Source organism: Maylandia zebra, linkage group LG19 (assembly GCF_041146795.1).
Source record: "Maylandia zebra isolate NMK-2024a linkage group LG19, Mzebra_GT3a, whole genome shotgun sequence".
NCBI classification, from domain to species: Eukaryota; Metazoa; Chordata; class Actinopteri; order Cichliformes; family Cichlidae; genus Maylandia; species Maylandia zebra.
In genome coordinates this window covers 17,422,192-17,435,471 of record NC_135185.1, presented here as the reverse complement: position 1 = coordinate 17,435,471, position 13,280 = coordinate 17,422,192, and the positions used below count along the sequence as shown (strand labels likewise).

General features: G+C 41.6%; 1 protein-coding gene across 5 annotated transcripts in view; it reads left to right on the top strand.

The window, feature by feature from the left end:
• Positions 1-13,280, top strand: part of daam2 (dishevelled associated activator of morphogenesis 2) — a 113,979-nt gene that overhangs the window by 17,229 nt on the left and 83,470 nt on the right. Inside the window, exon 1 of one of the 5 annotated variants that reach the window (XM_012922510.3) lies at positions 10,074-10,340. The exons of the other annotated variants lie outside the window; for them this stretch is intronic. The gene's annotated coding sequence lies outside the window, so the exon portion shown is untranslated. Of the gene's footprint in view, positions 1-10,073; positions 10,341-13,280 lie in introns of those variants that run through there. 5 annotated transcript variants of the gene reach the window in all.

The following is a 13,280-nucleotide window of genomic DNA, read 5'->3' as shown; positions in this document are numbered from 1 at the left end:
TTTCCCCAGTAGGTTTTCATCCCATGGGTGCCTGTGAGTCAGACACCTGTATATTGTGTGAGAGCTTCTCTTTACTTATAACTTGAACCCATATATCTGCAGTGATATACACTAAGGCATGAGTGAAGAAACATCTGCTTTGAATTTAAATAAATACAGTGACTTGGTGATGACTATAGTTTTTCAGTGTTGGTGGATGCTACATATGACTAAAGTGAGGATGGGCCTGACACTCAGGGAGCTTACATCTGCTGAACACTTCTGATTGTGTTAAACATTTCTGTAACTGAATGTATTTTACGTAACGGTGAAGGAAAAATACCCAAAAGAACGTGTCAAAACTGGAATAGTGCTTGCAGCATTGGTGGTGTATTGGAGAATCTGCCATCAATATCTGGGAGTGCATGTGTGTCCACTGCAAGGTCAGAGGTGCAGAGAGACCTTGGACTGCATGATTTCCTTTTGGTATCTCAGCATTAAGACCTGTCGTAGATGACACCCCGGCACCAGTTGCTAGGGATTGTTGGGAAAAACTGTATTTCCACACTGGTTGGTAAGTAGCTGTTGGGTGATGTTGGCAGTTGCTAGGAGAAACTGGACACAAAAAAGTGTCTGGTACTGCTCAGCAAAACTTGTAATTGGGTGACCTCAGAAATCTAAAAATCATTGTTTGCATGGAAGATGATGACTTGTGTGCAAGCACTCATTAAGTACTAAAGTAAAAGTTGTGCCCTTTGAAACATGTTGGTTGCACCAGTAAGGCCACTTGGAAAGTTATCAGACTTTTTGAAGTTATTAACATTTTGAAACAAATTATAAATTGTGAAAAGCTTGAAACAATTTGAACACTTGCCAAATGCAGTGCAGAGAATTTGGACATTCAAGTTGTCCTTGATACAGCATATGGCTTCAAAAAGCTGGTAAGATAGTGTAAACATTGAAACATGAACGTTCTATCCCAACCAACTTTAACATGAAAATAGCTGGTTGTAGGCTTGTAATTCCAACATGGATTAAAAGGGTTTGCGAGGTGATCCATCAAGCATGTATTTAGAATCATCCTGATCCCTTTATCTGGGATTTACACCAAATAAAAGTCCCTGGTGACGATTTGTTGTTGAACATACAGGGGAAACAATATAGTTTACAAAAAAATTAAACGCTAAAGCCATCATATATTTGTTCTGTCGAACATGGAACCTGTTAGAATAGAAGAACTGCCTCTATTGAAATGTATGAAAGGACTGCATATTCTTCAGAGTGAACGTGGCCTCATTTTTTTTTTTCAAGTAAAAGGAATGAATTTAATCACTGGAAAGTCCTAATCAGCGTCTATGTGTAGAGTGGGCAGATTACAGCTGATGAGCATTGTAGAGAAAGACTTGTTTGTTAGCTTGATTTCATAAGCATGGCGGGTGTTTGGGTGTGTGTTTGTGTACACTTTTAGCTGCAGAACATAAAGCACGCAGCGCTCGATGGTAAGCATGTGTTACTGAGTGACCAGATGGATTTCATGGGCACATGGGGCCGTGCGTGCGTCTTCTGCTACAGGAGCTACCCCGGGCTCAGCTGGCTTTAATCAACACAATCATTTAGCCCTCGTGCGGGCAGTCGGTGCATACTGGAGCCCCTCAGCAACACTCCCTTTCACCACTGCTCTCTCAACATCCCTCTGCACCACATGGTGTGATAGCATATATATTTACATTGTCTCTCTTGTGCACACAGCAGTAACAAGATACACATGCGCGATTCTACACTCATTCTCACTCTGTTCATTCACTCAATCCAAACACCTACACGGCTTGTAGACTATACTCAGCTTCAGGGATAATCAGAGGTTATTATAACTTTAAGAAATCACTTATAATTTCTGCATGTTATAACCATTTAGGAAAAAATGCTGAATTATTATGAAGTTAGAGTAAAAGTGAGTGCATCCTGTAAGACAAGTAAAGCCATAATATTATTGCTATTATACTCCTAAAGCTTGCACACATACCACATTATGTGACCGCACACTATTAAGATGTGTCCATAATTTAGTTATTATGCTGCTACGCCTTATTAACTCCTGACCATAAGTTATTGATCCTGTAATTTTTTCCACCCACCAGATGATAGTCGTGATGCACCAAGATCAAATGTCGGTGTCTCAGGATAACTAATAATAATTAATATTGATGTGTAATAAACCATTTTGGATTGCTGTTTCCTATTTAATGGGCTATTTGGGATTTTTGTGGTTGAACACTGATTTGGATGTTGAATACTGGCTGGAGTTTTGAAGCTTCAGTATGTTGCTCAATCAGGCTTAATAGTAGACTCAGTGATTCATTACTACAGAAACAAATGACTAATTCAACTGTTTATAGGTTTCAGCTTGTACCAGATTGAATTTGAATGTTTTAGGCTGTAGTGAGAGGGTATGTAGGGTGAGAAGTTTATTCTGCAGCCACAATATGTCTTTGTCCGCTGTGACATAGATGGGAAATAGAATGGATTGAGAAATTAAGATTGGGTTCCTATCATTTTAGCCTGGGTGTAATCTCCTCTCACTTGTTTGTATATGTCTCATAGCTTCCTGCGGACAGGGCTGAGTGTTGCTTATCAGCCGAAGCACCAGGACAGTCCCGACCCAGCCCTGAATGTATGCATCTTAAGGATGCTTTGCCTCGGTATCTAAACCGCTAAAGGATGTAACCCACTGGACAACAGTGTAATCCATGTGACCGTACGCTGCAGGATAACTTTTACGGCGCCCCCTCTCAGCTGGGGGACAGGATGTTGCAAAGGAAGAGCTGCTTGATTTAGCGGGGGAAGTAAATCAGTGTTACAACATGTTCGACCCTTCCCACCATATAAGAGGCAGCTGGACAAGGAGAGTCACTGTGTGGTTGGATGGAGCACGAGGCACGTGTGGTTCACTGACGCTATATAGTTCTCCACATAGACCTGTTGGATGCTTGTGGAGAAAAATCCTTAAAATCTGGTCCGTGCTTGCTAACTTTTATCCTCATCTGCCCATGAATGTGTTGACAGGTGTTCTGCTGCCTCTTAAATTTGCTGTTGCTTCTTGTTTTCTGAAACATTAAGACGTGATAACCACTGTTATTTGTGTTGGAATGAACAGTGGCTCAGAACAGACTGTTCTAACTTACTGTAGTGATAAACAGGAAGTGTTTGTTATTACTCTCTTATCCCGGGAGAGCTCGGAAGATGGTTTCACTGTGGTATAGTGCAACACCCAGCTGGGGCGTCATTCCAAGCATTACATTAAGCAAGACTGAGAGAAAAAGTTTTAAAAATGTCATTTATTCTCAGCTGCGGATCTCGCCGTAAACTGTAGCTTTGTTGGAGCCGTCGTGGCGAGCCCAGACCAAAGGCTTTGAGAGTAAAATTGGTGGGCTATTTTTAGGCAACCCACTTCCTCTGGTTTGTGATTAAAATCTTTAGAGAGAGGATGCTTGCTTGGTCACTTTGGCTTCAAAGTTTTGGTCAGTTGTTGCTTTTGCTGTCACAGCATGATGCAAGTACATAATTACAGCGGTATTTGATTTATGTGTGCACCAATCATTGCATCTCCTTGGGCACAACCTATCATTAGCTAATTAAAACATGGGAGCATGCTTTCTGTTTGTTTGAAGCGCTAACGTGATCACTGCACTGTCCAATGCAACGTGACCTTGGCTGATCAGACAGCACTGTCTGTGACCAGTGCTGCCAGTGGGTTCAAAGAGTTTCCCAGCCTTAACTAGAGGTGAAGGGTCAAGGAAAAAGGGTATGAGGCCTTGGATGCAGACGCGCACCTGTTCACATGGGGCCTCTGTTAGCGGAACAGATGACTCCCAGATGTTTTTATCTAGACACTATGACAGTCGTGACCATGTATGTCTGTGGGGTCAACCCCTTAAACTGCGCTGTTTAGAATTGGACTTATGGTTACATTCACATAACTCTGACATTCACCGCCGTACATGGGCCTGTGTTTGAAGGGTGTAAAAGCCTTGATTTATGTTGCTTTGAATGGATACTAAGAAGTGACATTAAGGCACCTGGAACAGCTCAGGTGAAGGTGAAGTTTTGGGTTCAGTGAGTGGTCAGATTTGTGCTTTTTTTATTTTTATTTTTTATGAATGGCAGGATAAGGAATTTTGATAAATTGTAATGTCATACAGCCACAGGAGGAGAGCCCCATGTTGCCAATATAACAGCAAGAGGAATATATCAAATTTGATTTTAAATGGAAGCATCTGGAAAAAGAGCAAAGGCCTTTCTTGTCTTCTTTTGTCATTATTTTTTACTGACAGCCTCTATTCTCACTTTTACAGTTTACACACCTGGACTCATTTTGGCAAAAAAGAGCTGTGAGAAGTGAAGGCGCCTTAAAAGCATGACCTTTTATACATCTTTGTATTTTCCATCTCATATTTCTAAAATTGAAGAGATTTGCTTGTACTGCTATAGACTCGTATAAGCTGATGTTTGGCACCAAATACTTTAAAAAGATTTTAAAAGAAGCAGAAGAAGATGGCAAAAACCCCCAAAAAATAATACTATAAGCAAGTTGCTTAGATGGACTGTACATCTTTCCAGGTAAGAGAGGGGGTAGAAGTTTTTTCTGATTTCTGCTAACATATACTTGAAATATAGTCACATAAAAGCACATTGGGGTTAGCAGATGTGTTTTTTAAACTAAATCTTTCCGTAGTGAACTGTATTTCACTCATACAGTGTGTGTTACTCAGAGACTTCCAATGTTAACTTGGAAACTTTGCAAGCTTGTTATATAAAGATGTCATAAGATGTGCGACTTATTGCAATATCTGATAAATGCCTTCAGCAGTCTTCAGGCTATTGATTGTAGCGTGAAACCAATCATTTGCTTTTGGGGGGGACAAAGTGTTGCTTGCACACTGACGTCAGTGTGAGAGTGGCTATTGCCAGAAATTCACAAATGGTTTGCAAATAGATGTCTCCCATGTTGTTTACCCAAACTTCAATATCTAAAGTCTTGGTCACACCTAGAAACGAGTTTTCAACACCAGATGGTAAGGGGGGGAAAGTGCATTTGCAGAGCGGTTGGTAAGTGGCTGCTGGAAGTTGCAAAAATTATAGACTGCCAGGGGGTAACTGGCTGGTCTCAATCTGTGAGACTGGGGCTTAACATCCTGCCCATCTTAGGAATTGGATAAAGTAGAAATAGCAAGGCTAATGATCTCCCTACTCAAAAAGTGCATCCATCTGGTAATCAGCATGTCCATGGCTCCAAGAATTCTACTTCTCCTCTGGTCCAGTTAGCAGTGTCCTTTCTATCCTTGGTTAGTTTGAGTTAAATTTGAGACAGCACAAATAGAATTATACAAACAAAATAATAATTAAAAATGAAAAAAGGAAAAAAACATTAAATGCAAAAAGTGAATTAACCTACCAGCTTAAATTCTCATATTTCCAGAGTAAACAGCTGAAATTGTTAACCAGTCAAGAAGAAGAAACGCGCCATTGGCGCATTTCATTATGGTTACACTATGACATAATTTAGAAGTTATTCAAAGTCCAATAGCGACGGCCTTCATGCCCAGAGATCAAGGTATTACATCACTGGTTAACATGATGAAGCTGTCATGAGTCAGTCAGTGGAAAGCTAGACCATTGTCTAAACATGACAGCACGTAGCTGGCACATATCCAAGCAGACACTAGAGCCACTGTGGAAGCAGGCAGTTGGTTGACCTTTGACCCTGCCCAGTCTGCCTTTTAAACAAAAGAGCCATTCAGATACAGACTGCTTTTGCAGAACACAAAGGGGGGGGAAAAGCACTTGGTACAAATGAGAGGTAATTGTGTTGAAAAGCGTGTTTACTCTCATTTGAAGTTGGTAAAAGCAGGTGGATTGTCAAACATTTGTGATGGAAAGCCACAAAGAGTCGAGCTAGAAGAAGAAAGCATGAATTCATGCAACAGGGATATAAATAATAAGAGCAGGAAGAAATGTCACCATAAAAACAAAGTGACTTAAGTTAGATTTATGGTTGACTGCTTTGCTGTGATTAGGTTGCTTTTGTGCAGAGGCTTTTGAAAGATGGATAGTATACCGTTCCCCTGCATCATGATTTATAGCTAACATACAATTACACCATGTATAAAAATGTGCACTCATATTTATGCTGTCAAGAGTTCAGGGTTTTGAACAGCAGAAGTATTTTCTCAGGGGCAATTTATTTCTGCGTGGGTGTGAAAGAAAGTGCAAAGTGCTGTCACAAGGAATTCCTCGCCTAAACAAAATACAGTTAAATGAGAGCTGCCTGGTCTAAAGAAGCCCTAAATAATACATTAAGGAACAACACATCGTAAAGCATGACCGTTTGCCATGTTAGCTCTGGCAGCTGCTGGCTTGGAGCGCTGCACCAGCCACTTCTCTTCAGTGACAACCCTGGAAAGAGTCCTCCTGATGCCAATATCTGTAATTTCAAATGCCTCTTTACAGGCTTTCCTCTGGCTGTTATCAGGTTTGACTGCTGCTGCACGTTAGAGGGGTCTGCAGGAGAAAGTGTGGTTTATGAGCCTGGAGGAGACCACCTTGGGTGACCCACTTCTTCTCATCCAATATTCCATTCACCTTTCGTCCAGCGTAACACCAAGTGCCAAGTTCCCTTTTTTTCTTTCTGATTAAATGTAGCACTTGTTGGCCAGGCTGTGACTGTTTCTGTAATATGATGGTGAATTCTTTCTTAAAATATTACTTCATGAATGCTCCATATAGCGGGCACAGAAGGGTTTAGACCAATGATTTTAATTGTTAGACAGACTTTTGACAAATGATTTGAACTAATCTGTTCCTTTTTTGAATCAACCTTCACTCATTTCAATCTCTATAAATTCCTCAGTATGCAAATTTCTTCATTTCCTTTAGTTATAATTATCTTGAATGAGCTAAAATCTCATTTTTAATTCAGTTGATTTCCTTCAATACTTGAGATAATTTGTCCATTAGCTCCTGGTCATGCATTACCACTCCCTGGGGTACTCCTAATTGGGAATCACTGATTTGGAAAGCAGCTCAGGAAGTTTCGCCCAACTGACTGACAAGTGACAGGCAGATTTTAGGGGTAGCTGTGTGTCTTTTGGCAGCACACAGCTCAGCGGAGGAGAAAGCTCCCCGCCTCTCTCTTTGCAGCTGGTTTATCAGTCATGACATTTGCCATTCACTGTGGGTAAAGCCTAACCCTGCTTGAGTTGATATGAATATCCCAGGGTGAGGTTTACTGAAGCCAAGTTAGTAGAAGCTATGATCTGGAGTCATTTGTAAATGTGGAGGTACACATGAGTGTCTAAGCTCCTCTTTTCTTTCTTCCTGTAACATGTGTGCTATTCAGGGGTAATGAAAATCAGCAAACCCTCAAAGAAAAGGAGAACAGATGGAATAGAGAGCTTGTTGGATCTTTCACCCTCTCTCTTTTTTAGAGACCATGATTTTTATCACATGCATGCCAGGCCCATTCCATTTGCGTCAATTATCAGGCTGTGATGGATGATACAAGGGTTACTGGTACACTCAGCAATACTGGAGCCTGTGCGTACCCCAAATAACCCCGGAGGAATAGGCTATCTTCCCTCATTTTGGTGATGGAGAAGTTACCCTCTAGAGAGAGAGAGAGAGCGAAAGAGAGAGACGGAATGGAGAAGTGATGCAAACTAATGTCACTTTGACACTAGTGAACATCATGGAAACAAGCTGGTTCTGGCGCTCAGCTGGGTTAATGGATGTGTCCCCAGGGCTTCTTCAGGAATGCACCCAAGCATTACCGCCAGCAATTTGGTGTCATCTGTCTTCTGTCCCTAGAGAAAGATGATAAATGTTATTGTGACTGCCCCTTTCTCCACTCTTTAGCATATCAGTGGCTCCAGTTTGAGTGTGTGAATGTCTAAACAATAGTTTCAGTGGGTGGTGGTTCTGTCACAGAGAGTATAATAAACATAATAAATGAATCTAAATAAATATAAAAGTATAATACCAAAAGTATAAAAAGAAAATGTGCTGGATTTTAAATGTGCTGATTGCCAAAAATGTATCTAAGGGTTCAGTCCTGTAGGCCTAGAGACAGGATGGCGAACCCTTTGCAACCACAGGTCGCAAGGGAATAGACAAATGGTTGCTGACTATACAAAAGAACTCCTTTTGATTTCTTTGGTCTCTAGATACAACCGACATATTTCAAACTATGTTTGACTACAGCAATCTGCTAGTGACCAAAGCAATGACAAGGAGGTTTTAGTGCAGCACCATATACCTCTTTTCAACCATTTTCACACAGTAATTGCCAGCAACCACTAGGCAACTGGTTGGAGGTGTAATGGATACATTACACCTCTCCCGATTGACCTGTGGTTGCCGGGGGTTGCTGACTGGTCTCTAGGCCAGCCCTTTATCACTAAATCTAAATATGTGATTTTTTTTTTTTTTTTTTCTAAATCAAACAATGAAAAAATAGATTGGGGGGAAAAGTATTTGGTATACTCTAATGGCCCCCAAGTAACAGTCCTTGTTTAGAATGTGGTCACTTGCTCTCATTTACAGTATATGCATGCATTTATACTGAAGTCAATATTAGAGACAAGCCAATACTTTTTCCAACTTGGTCAGCAGACAGGCAGTCTCATGAAAGATAAGACGACGGCATATGACCTCAGTCTGCATGACCCATGCCTTTAAAGTTACATCAATAGTATTGATGAGTCAGTTGTGGTCAGGAAGCTGTCGATGTCTAAAGATCACGATTGACATGTCAATGTTTTTTCAGACATATTGATCACTTTAGAATGCTCATACTCAGACTTGTCAGTGATGATGAAGCATACCATACTTTATCATATAATTATCTCTACAAGCGATGATAGTTTACTAAATGGATATTATGCTGCATACAATACAGATGTTTTGTTGAGGTAAATTTTCCAGTTAGCTGTAGTGCTTCTAAATGAATGTTAGATGTAATATTATTTTATTTATTTATTTTTTTTGCAATTAGAAGAGTGGCCCCCTGCTGATAAATTAATGAAACTTGGATTTTTGTGGTCTTTGACTTTATTTTCTGGTGTTAATCTGGTGCTAGAAGCATTGGAAGCACAGTTGGTGATGGGAAAGGGTGGGGCGGGGGGGCCATAAACTCTGATAAACTGCTGCATAGGTGTTTTATTTTGTCTGGCTGAAGGTTTGGGTGTAAGGAGGGGTGGAGATGAAGAGATGATGGTTTCTGTCTTTCACAGGAAGTCTCCGGTGTCTTGAAGTTTTTGTTCGCACTCTCTTGCCACTCATGTTATCACAAGTAACATACTTGAACTCCAATTCTCTGAACCCTCTGTGGTGTGGCCCTCCAGCTGATTTCCTCCCCACCCTTCAGCTCCTTTCCACCCTTCCACACATTACATTTGGCTGAGCTTATACTGCGAACTTGACCAAGCCAAGAGATCTTTGTGTATCAAGGTTTCTGACTCACCTTTTTCTCAATGAACACTGATGACTAAATCACAGGGAAATCCTTTTCCTGTCTGTGTCAAAGGGGTAATTCCTAATGGACAACGCCATATTTGGCACATCAGTTTATGGGCATGTGTGCTTTTATGCATGTGTTAAAGATGAGAGGACGGGGCAGGAAAGAGGTTTCCTTTGGGTACTGTGTGAGATATCCCTACATCGACTGCTCATTTAGACCTAAATGTGTTGGGTGGAGTTGGAATTGTGGGCAGGCATAGGAAGCACAGGCCGTTGAGGGTCATTTCCTTTTAGCTTGCCCTCTCCCATGGCCTCTCATAACAGACACGCACAGATACTATAGTATAAGGTAAATGCATGTATGGTATATTCACTGAAAATCCATAACATTTTAGCTGACATCCACATGGATGCTGTCATATGCTGGAGCTGGAATCCAGAAGGGGAGGGGAAGGTAGATTAGTAATCCAAAGACAGAGAGACTGTGAGAGAGCGAGAGAGACAGAGCAGGAGAGGGAGGGGAGAGAGAGAGAGAGAGAGAGAGAGCGGGGACAATGTCAACAGCTCAGCTCCCAGCACAGTCAGCTGAAATCTAGAGCTCAGCTCAGAAGCTCAGAGAGGTGAAGCAGACGAAACTAAACGGCGTCTGTCAAACTCTGCAAACCCATGGAATTTGGTCATGAAGCTCCAAAAAGCAAAAACGGTTGCGTAGAAGCAGAAGATGCGGGATTGCTTTAAATTTTTCTTCTAACTTTTTTTTTTCTTTTGTGGAGTGCTTTTTTTTTTTTCATTTGCTAGTGAGGCAACACAGAGACGGTTCATCTCTTAGTGCAACCGGTCTGAAGTGGGTAAGTAGGCGATACTTGATCTGGATACTGATACTCTTAACCCTTCCCGGTCATTGTGAGTATTAGCTATTCGGTAGTCTTGTTCACCCATGACAGGCTACAGATGCTCATGCTGCTTAGTCCAGGCAGGAAAATTTGAAGATTTCTGCAGGCAATAAAATAAACATCAGGTAGGAGTGCTCATAGAGAGGAAGGGGGAAAAAAGACCTGGTGGGCAACAAGGGCTGCTGTTCCCCTGTGATAAAGTTTCCACATTTTGTGCTGTTGTGATTGGAGGGAAGGGCAGTATTTTACAATCGTTTTTCACTACAGTGGCTTTATAGCTCATAAACGGGAGCAAAAGTTGGGTTGTGAAATGAATGTGGTCTTGATGTTTGGGCTCGTTCTCCAACGGTGCTGACAGGACATCTTGCTGTACCCACATGTGTGCTGTTGCACTGTGTAAGAAACAGTTTTGGCTTAATAGTGATGCTTTTGGGTTCAGTTTGACATGAGATTCTAGAAGTTTTGGGAGTTTCATGATTTCATGGATGATCGGAGGCTCAGTGTTATTGCTGCTGCTGCAGATGTGAGTTGGAAGACATCAACATTTAGTTTCAACCAAATCACATTACAAGATGTCTAATGCACATTTCAGGGGAATTGTTCACATTTAAAAGACTGAAGGGTGATGGGATAGTATCATATGTAAAATGGATGCTATTTTGGGACCTAGATGATGAGTGATCACACATCTTCATCAATCACACAGTCATCTTCCATTCCATATTCCTCCCATGCAACCCATTATAGACACTGGGGGCTGAGTATGTATGGAAGACAGTTCTTTTTAACTGACAGTCCTTTCAAAGCTTCCTTAAGGGATGCCAGTACATGGCTACATGGCTCCTCAGAGCGGTGAAAATACCCAGCTTTACTCTTTTGGCTCGTCTGTCAGCTGTAAATCCTTTGCATGCTTTGAAAGCATGGTCATGTGAGTTCATTCACCAGCCGTCCAAATTTCCAACTAAGAAATTGATTAGGGATCCTTTCTTAGTCTCTTAACATCCCTCAAGGTTAAGGTTAGGACTAGGCATAGGCGTGGGATTTGGTGAAAGTTTACCCCTTTTTTAAAAAAAAAAAAAGAATTTTCATAGAAAACTCAAAATGAAAACCTTGCAAGAAACAACTTGTCCCAGAACATGTAAGATGTCATTTGAAACCGGCTGTTTGGCATGTGGCTAAAACAAACTTGACCCTAACCTTAGATGGATTGTTGGTGACATGATGGACGTAAAGGGGGTTAGGGTTTACTGAGGCATAAGTTTTATTTATGGAAAATCTTCCAACTAGATAATATAGCATTTTAGAGTGATGTTTTCTTTTCTGGAGACTTTTATACAGCTAATGCAGCAGTAAAAGCAATATGAAAAAACACGAGACACATGTTATTTCGGTAACACTCATGTAATTCATCCCTTTTGGTGTTTTGCATTTTAAGGTCACTGAACCAGAGGCAAAACTCATTTATATAGTCAAAGGGCCGTGTGTGTTTTTCTTTGATGTCTTTTTGCAGTGTGAACAAGATAGTATTTATTTCCACCACATTAAAAGCTTACTCTGCAGTCTGCTGGAAGACCTCCTACATCCATGTGCGCTGGGGGGCAAACAGAGCGACAGTACTAAAAGATTCAGCGTGCCGGGAGAGCATTAACGAAAGTGTACATATACACCCTCTGCTGCCGTCAGCGCTCTCGGGGCTTTTCATATTTTATCGACCATTACGGATGCATGAACTGCTCTCTCAGGCTTAGAGGGAGTGTGAGGGGGAGTTATTAAGCAAGGGTTGGCCTTTTATCGCTTCAGCCCTGCTGCTGACTGGCAGCTCAATGGCCTGCTCATTAGGATAGGGACAGAGAGAAAAAAGAGATGAGCTCTGTAAAGTTGCTTGGACGTCAACTATCTGATCTTTTGGCCAGGATCATCTTCATGTTGCGTTCACATTAGAGTAGTTACAGTGTCTGGGGGGCAGAACCCTGGAAGATTTTTAGGAAAAATGCTGCTGGTCCTCTCTCCCCTTCACTGGAAGTCCCCACACAGTGTGTGTCAAATGCTGCTATTGTATTTGTGCCAGTGACACACTTTCTGGGGCTTATGATGTGTAAGCATATCTCCTCTTTACAGTGCTTCAGTTCAGTACAGTATTACCGCAGGCTATTTTAAAAAGTGCTCGTCACTTTGGAGAGCTGTTCCTGTCTTCTTTGCTATAACTGTCTCGGCGGAGCATTCCAGACATTACCCAGAAGCCCTATGTCCTCTATGCTGCAGCTGTTGACCTCTCACCCAGGCAAGATTAGTAGCCATTCACATTGTAGTGCAAAGCATGAGAAGTCAGATCATTGCAAGGTGACAAAGGCACATCTACTTAATCGGAGAGCGCAGTTGTGAGCTGTAACATGTATGAAAACAAACTGGTTCAAGAGAACAATCTCTCTCAGTTTTACTGATGGAAATCGCTCATCCTCTCAAGAAGACAAGACTGCAGGGTGTTTGAGGAGCACAGTCTCTGAGAATTTCTGCATCTTTTCCCTCTTGAGAGTCATGGTAACTAGCTCTAAGATTTTACTAGTGCCAACTTTGTTCCCACTTATAATAACACGTCTTTAGCTAGACTGGGAGCTCGTGACTCTGGAACGTTCCTCCCAGATGAAATCAGAAAGCGATTTGACACGGCAGGATGGCGTTTTGGAGTTTGAAGGGAAGGGATGCCAAGTATTGGATTTCATTCTGAGCCCTGTTAATATGTGGGAATGTCAAGGACTTTGGAATGTGGCGTGGCTGACTTTCTTCTCATTCCCAGTATTAATAGCATAGATATCCCAGTGATCCGGTCTATTTGACGAGCAGAGATGTGCCCATTGGCTTTTTGTAGAAATGGGTCAACAGCATGGCTGTATTTTC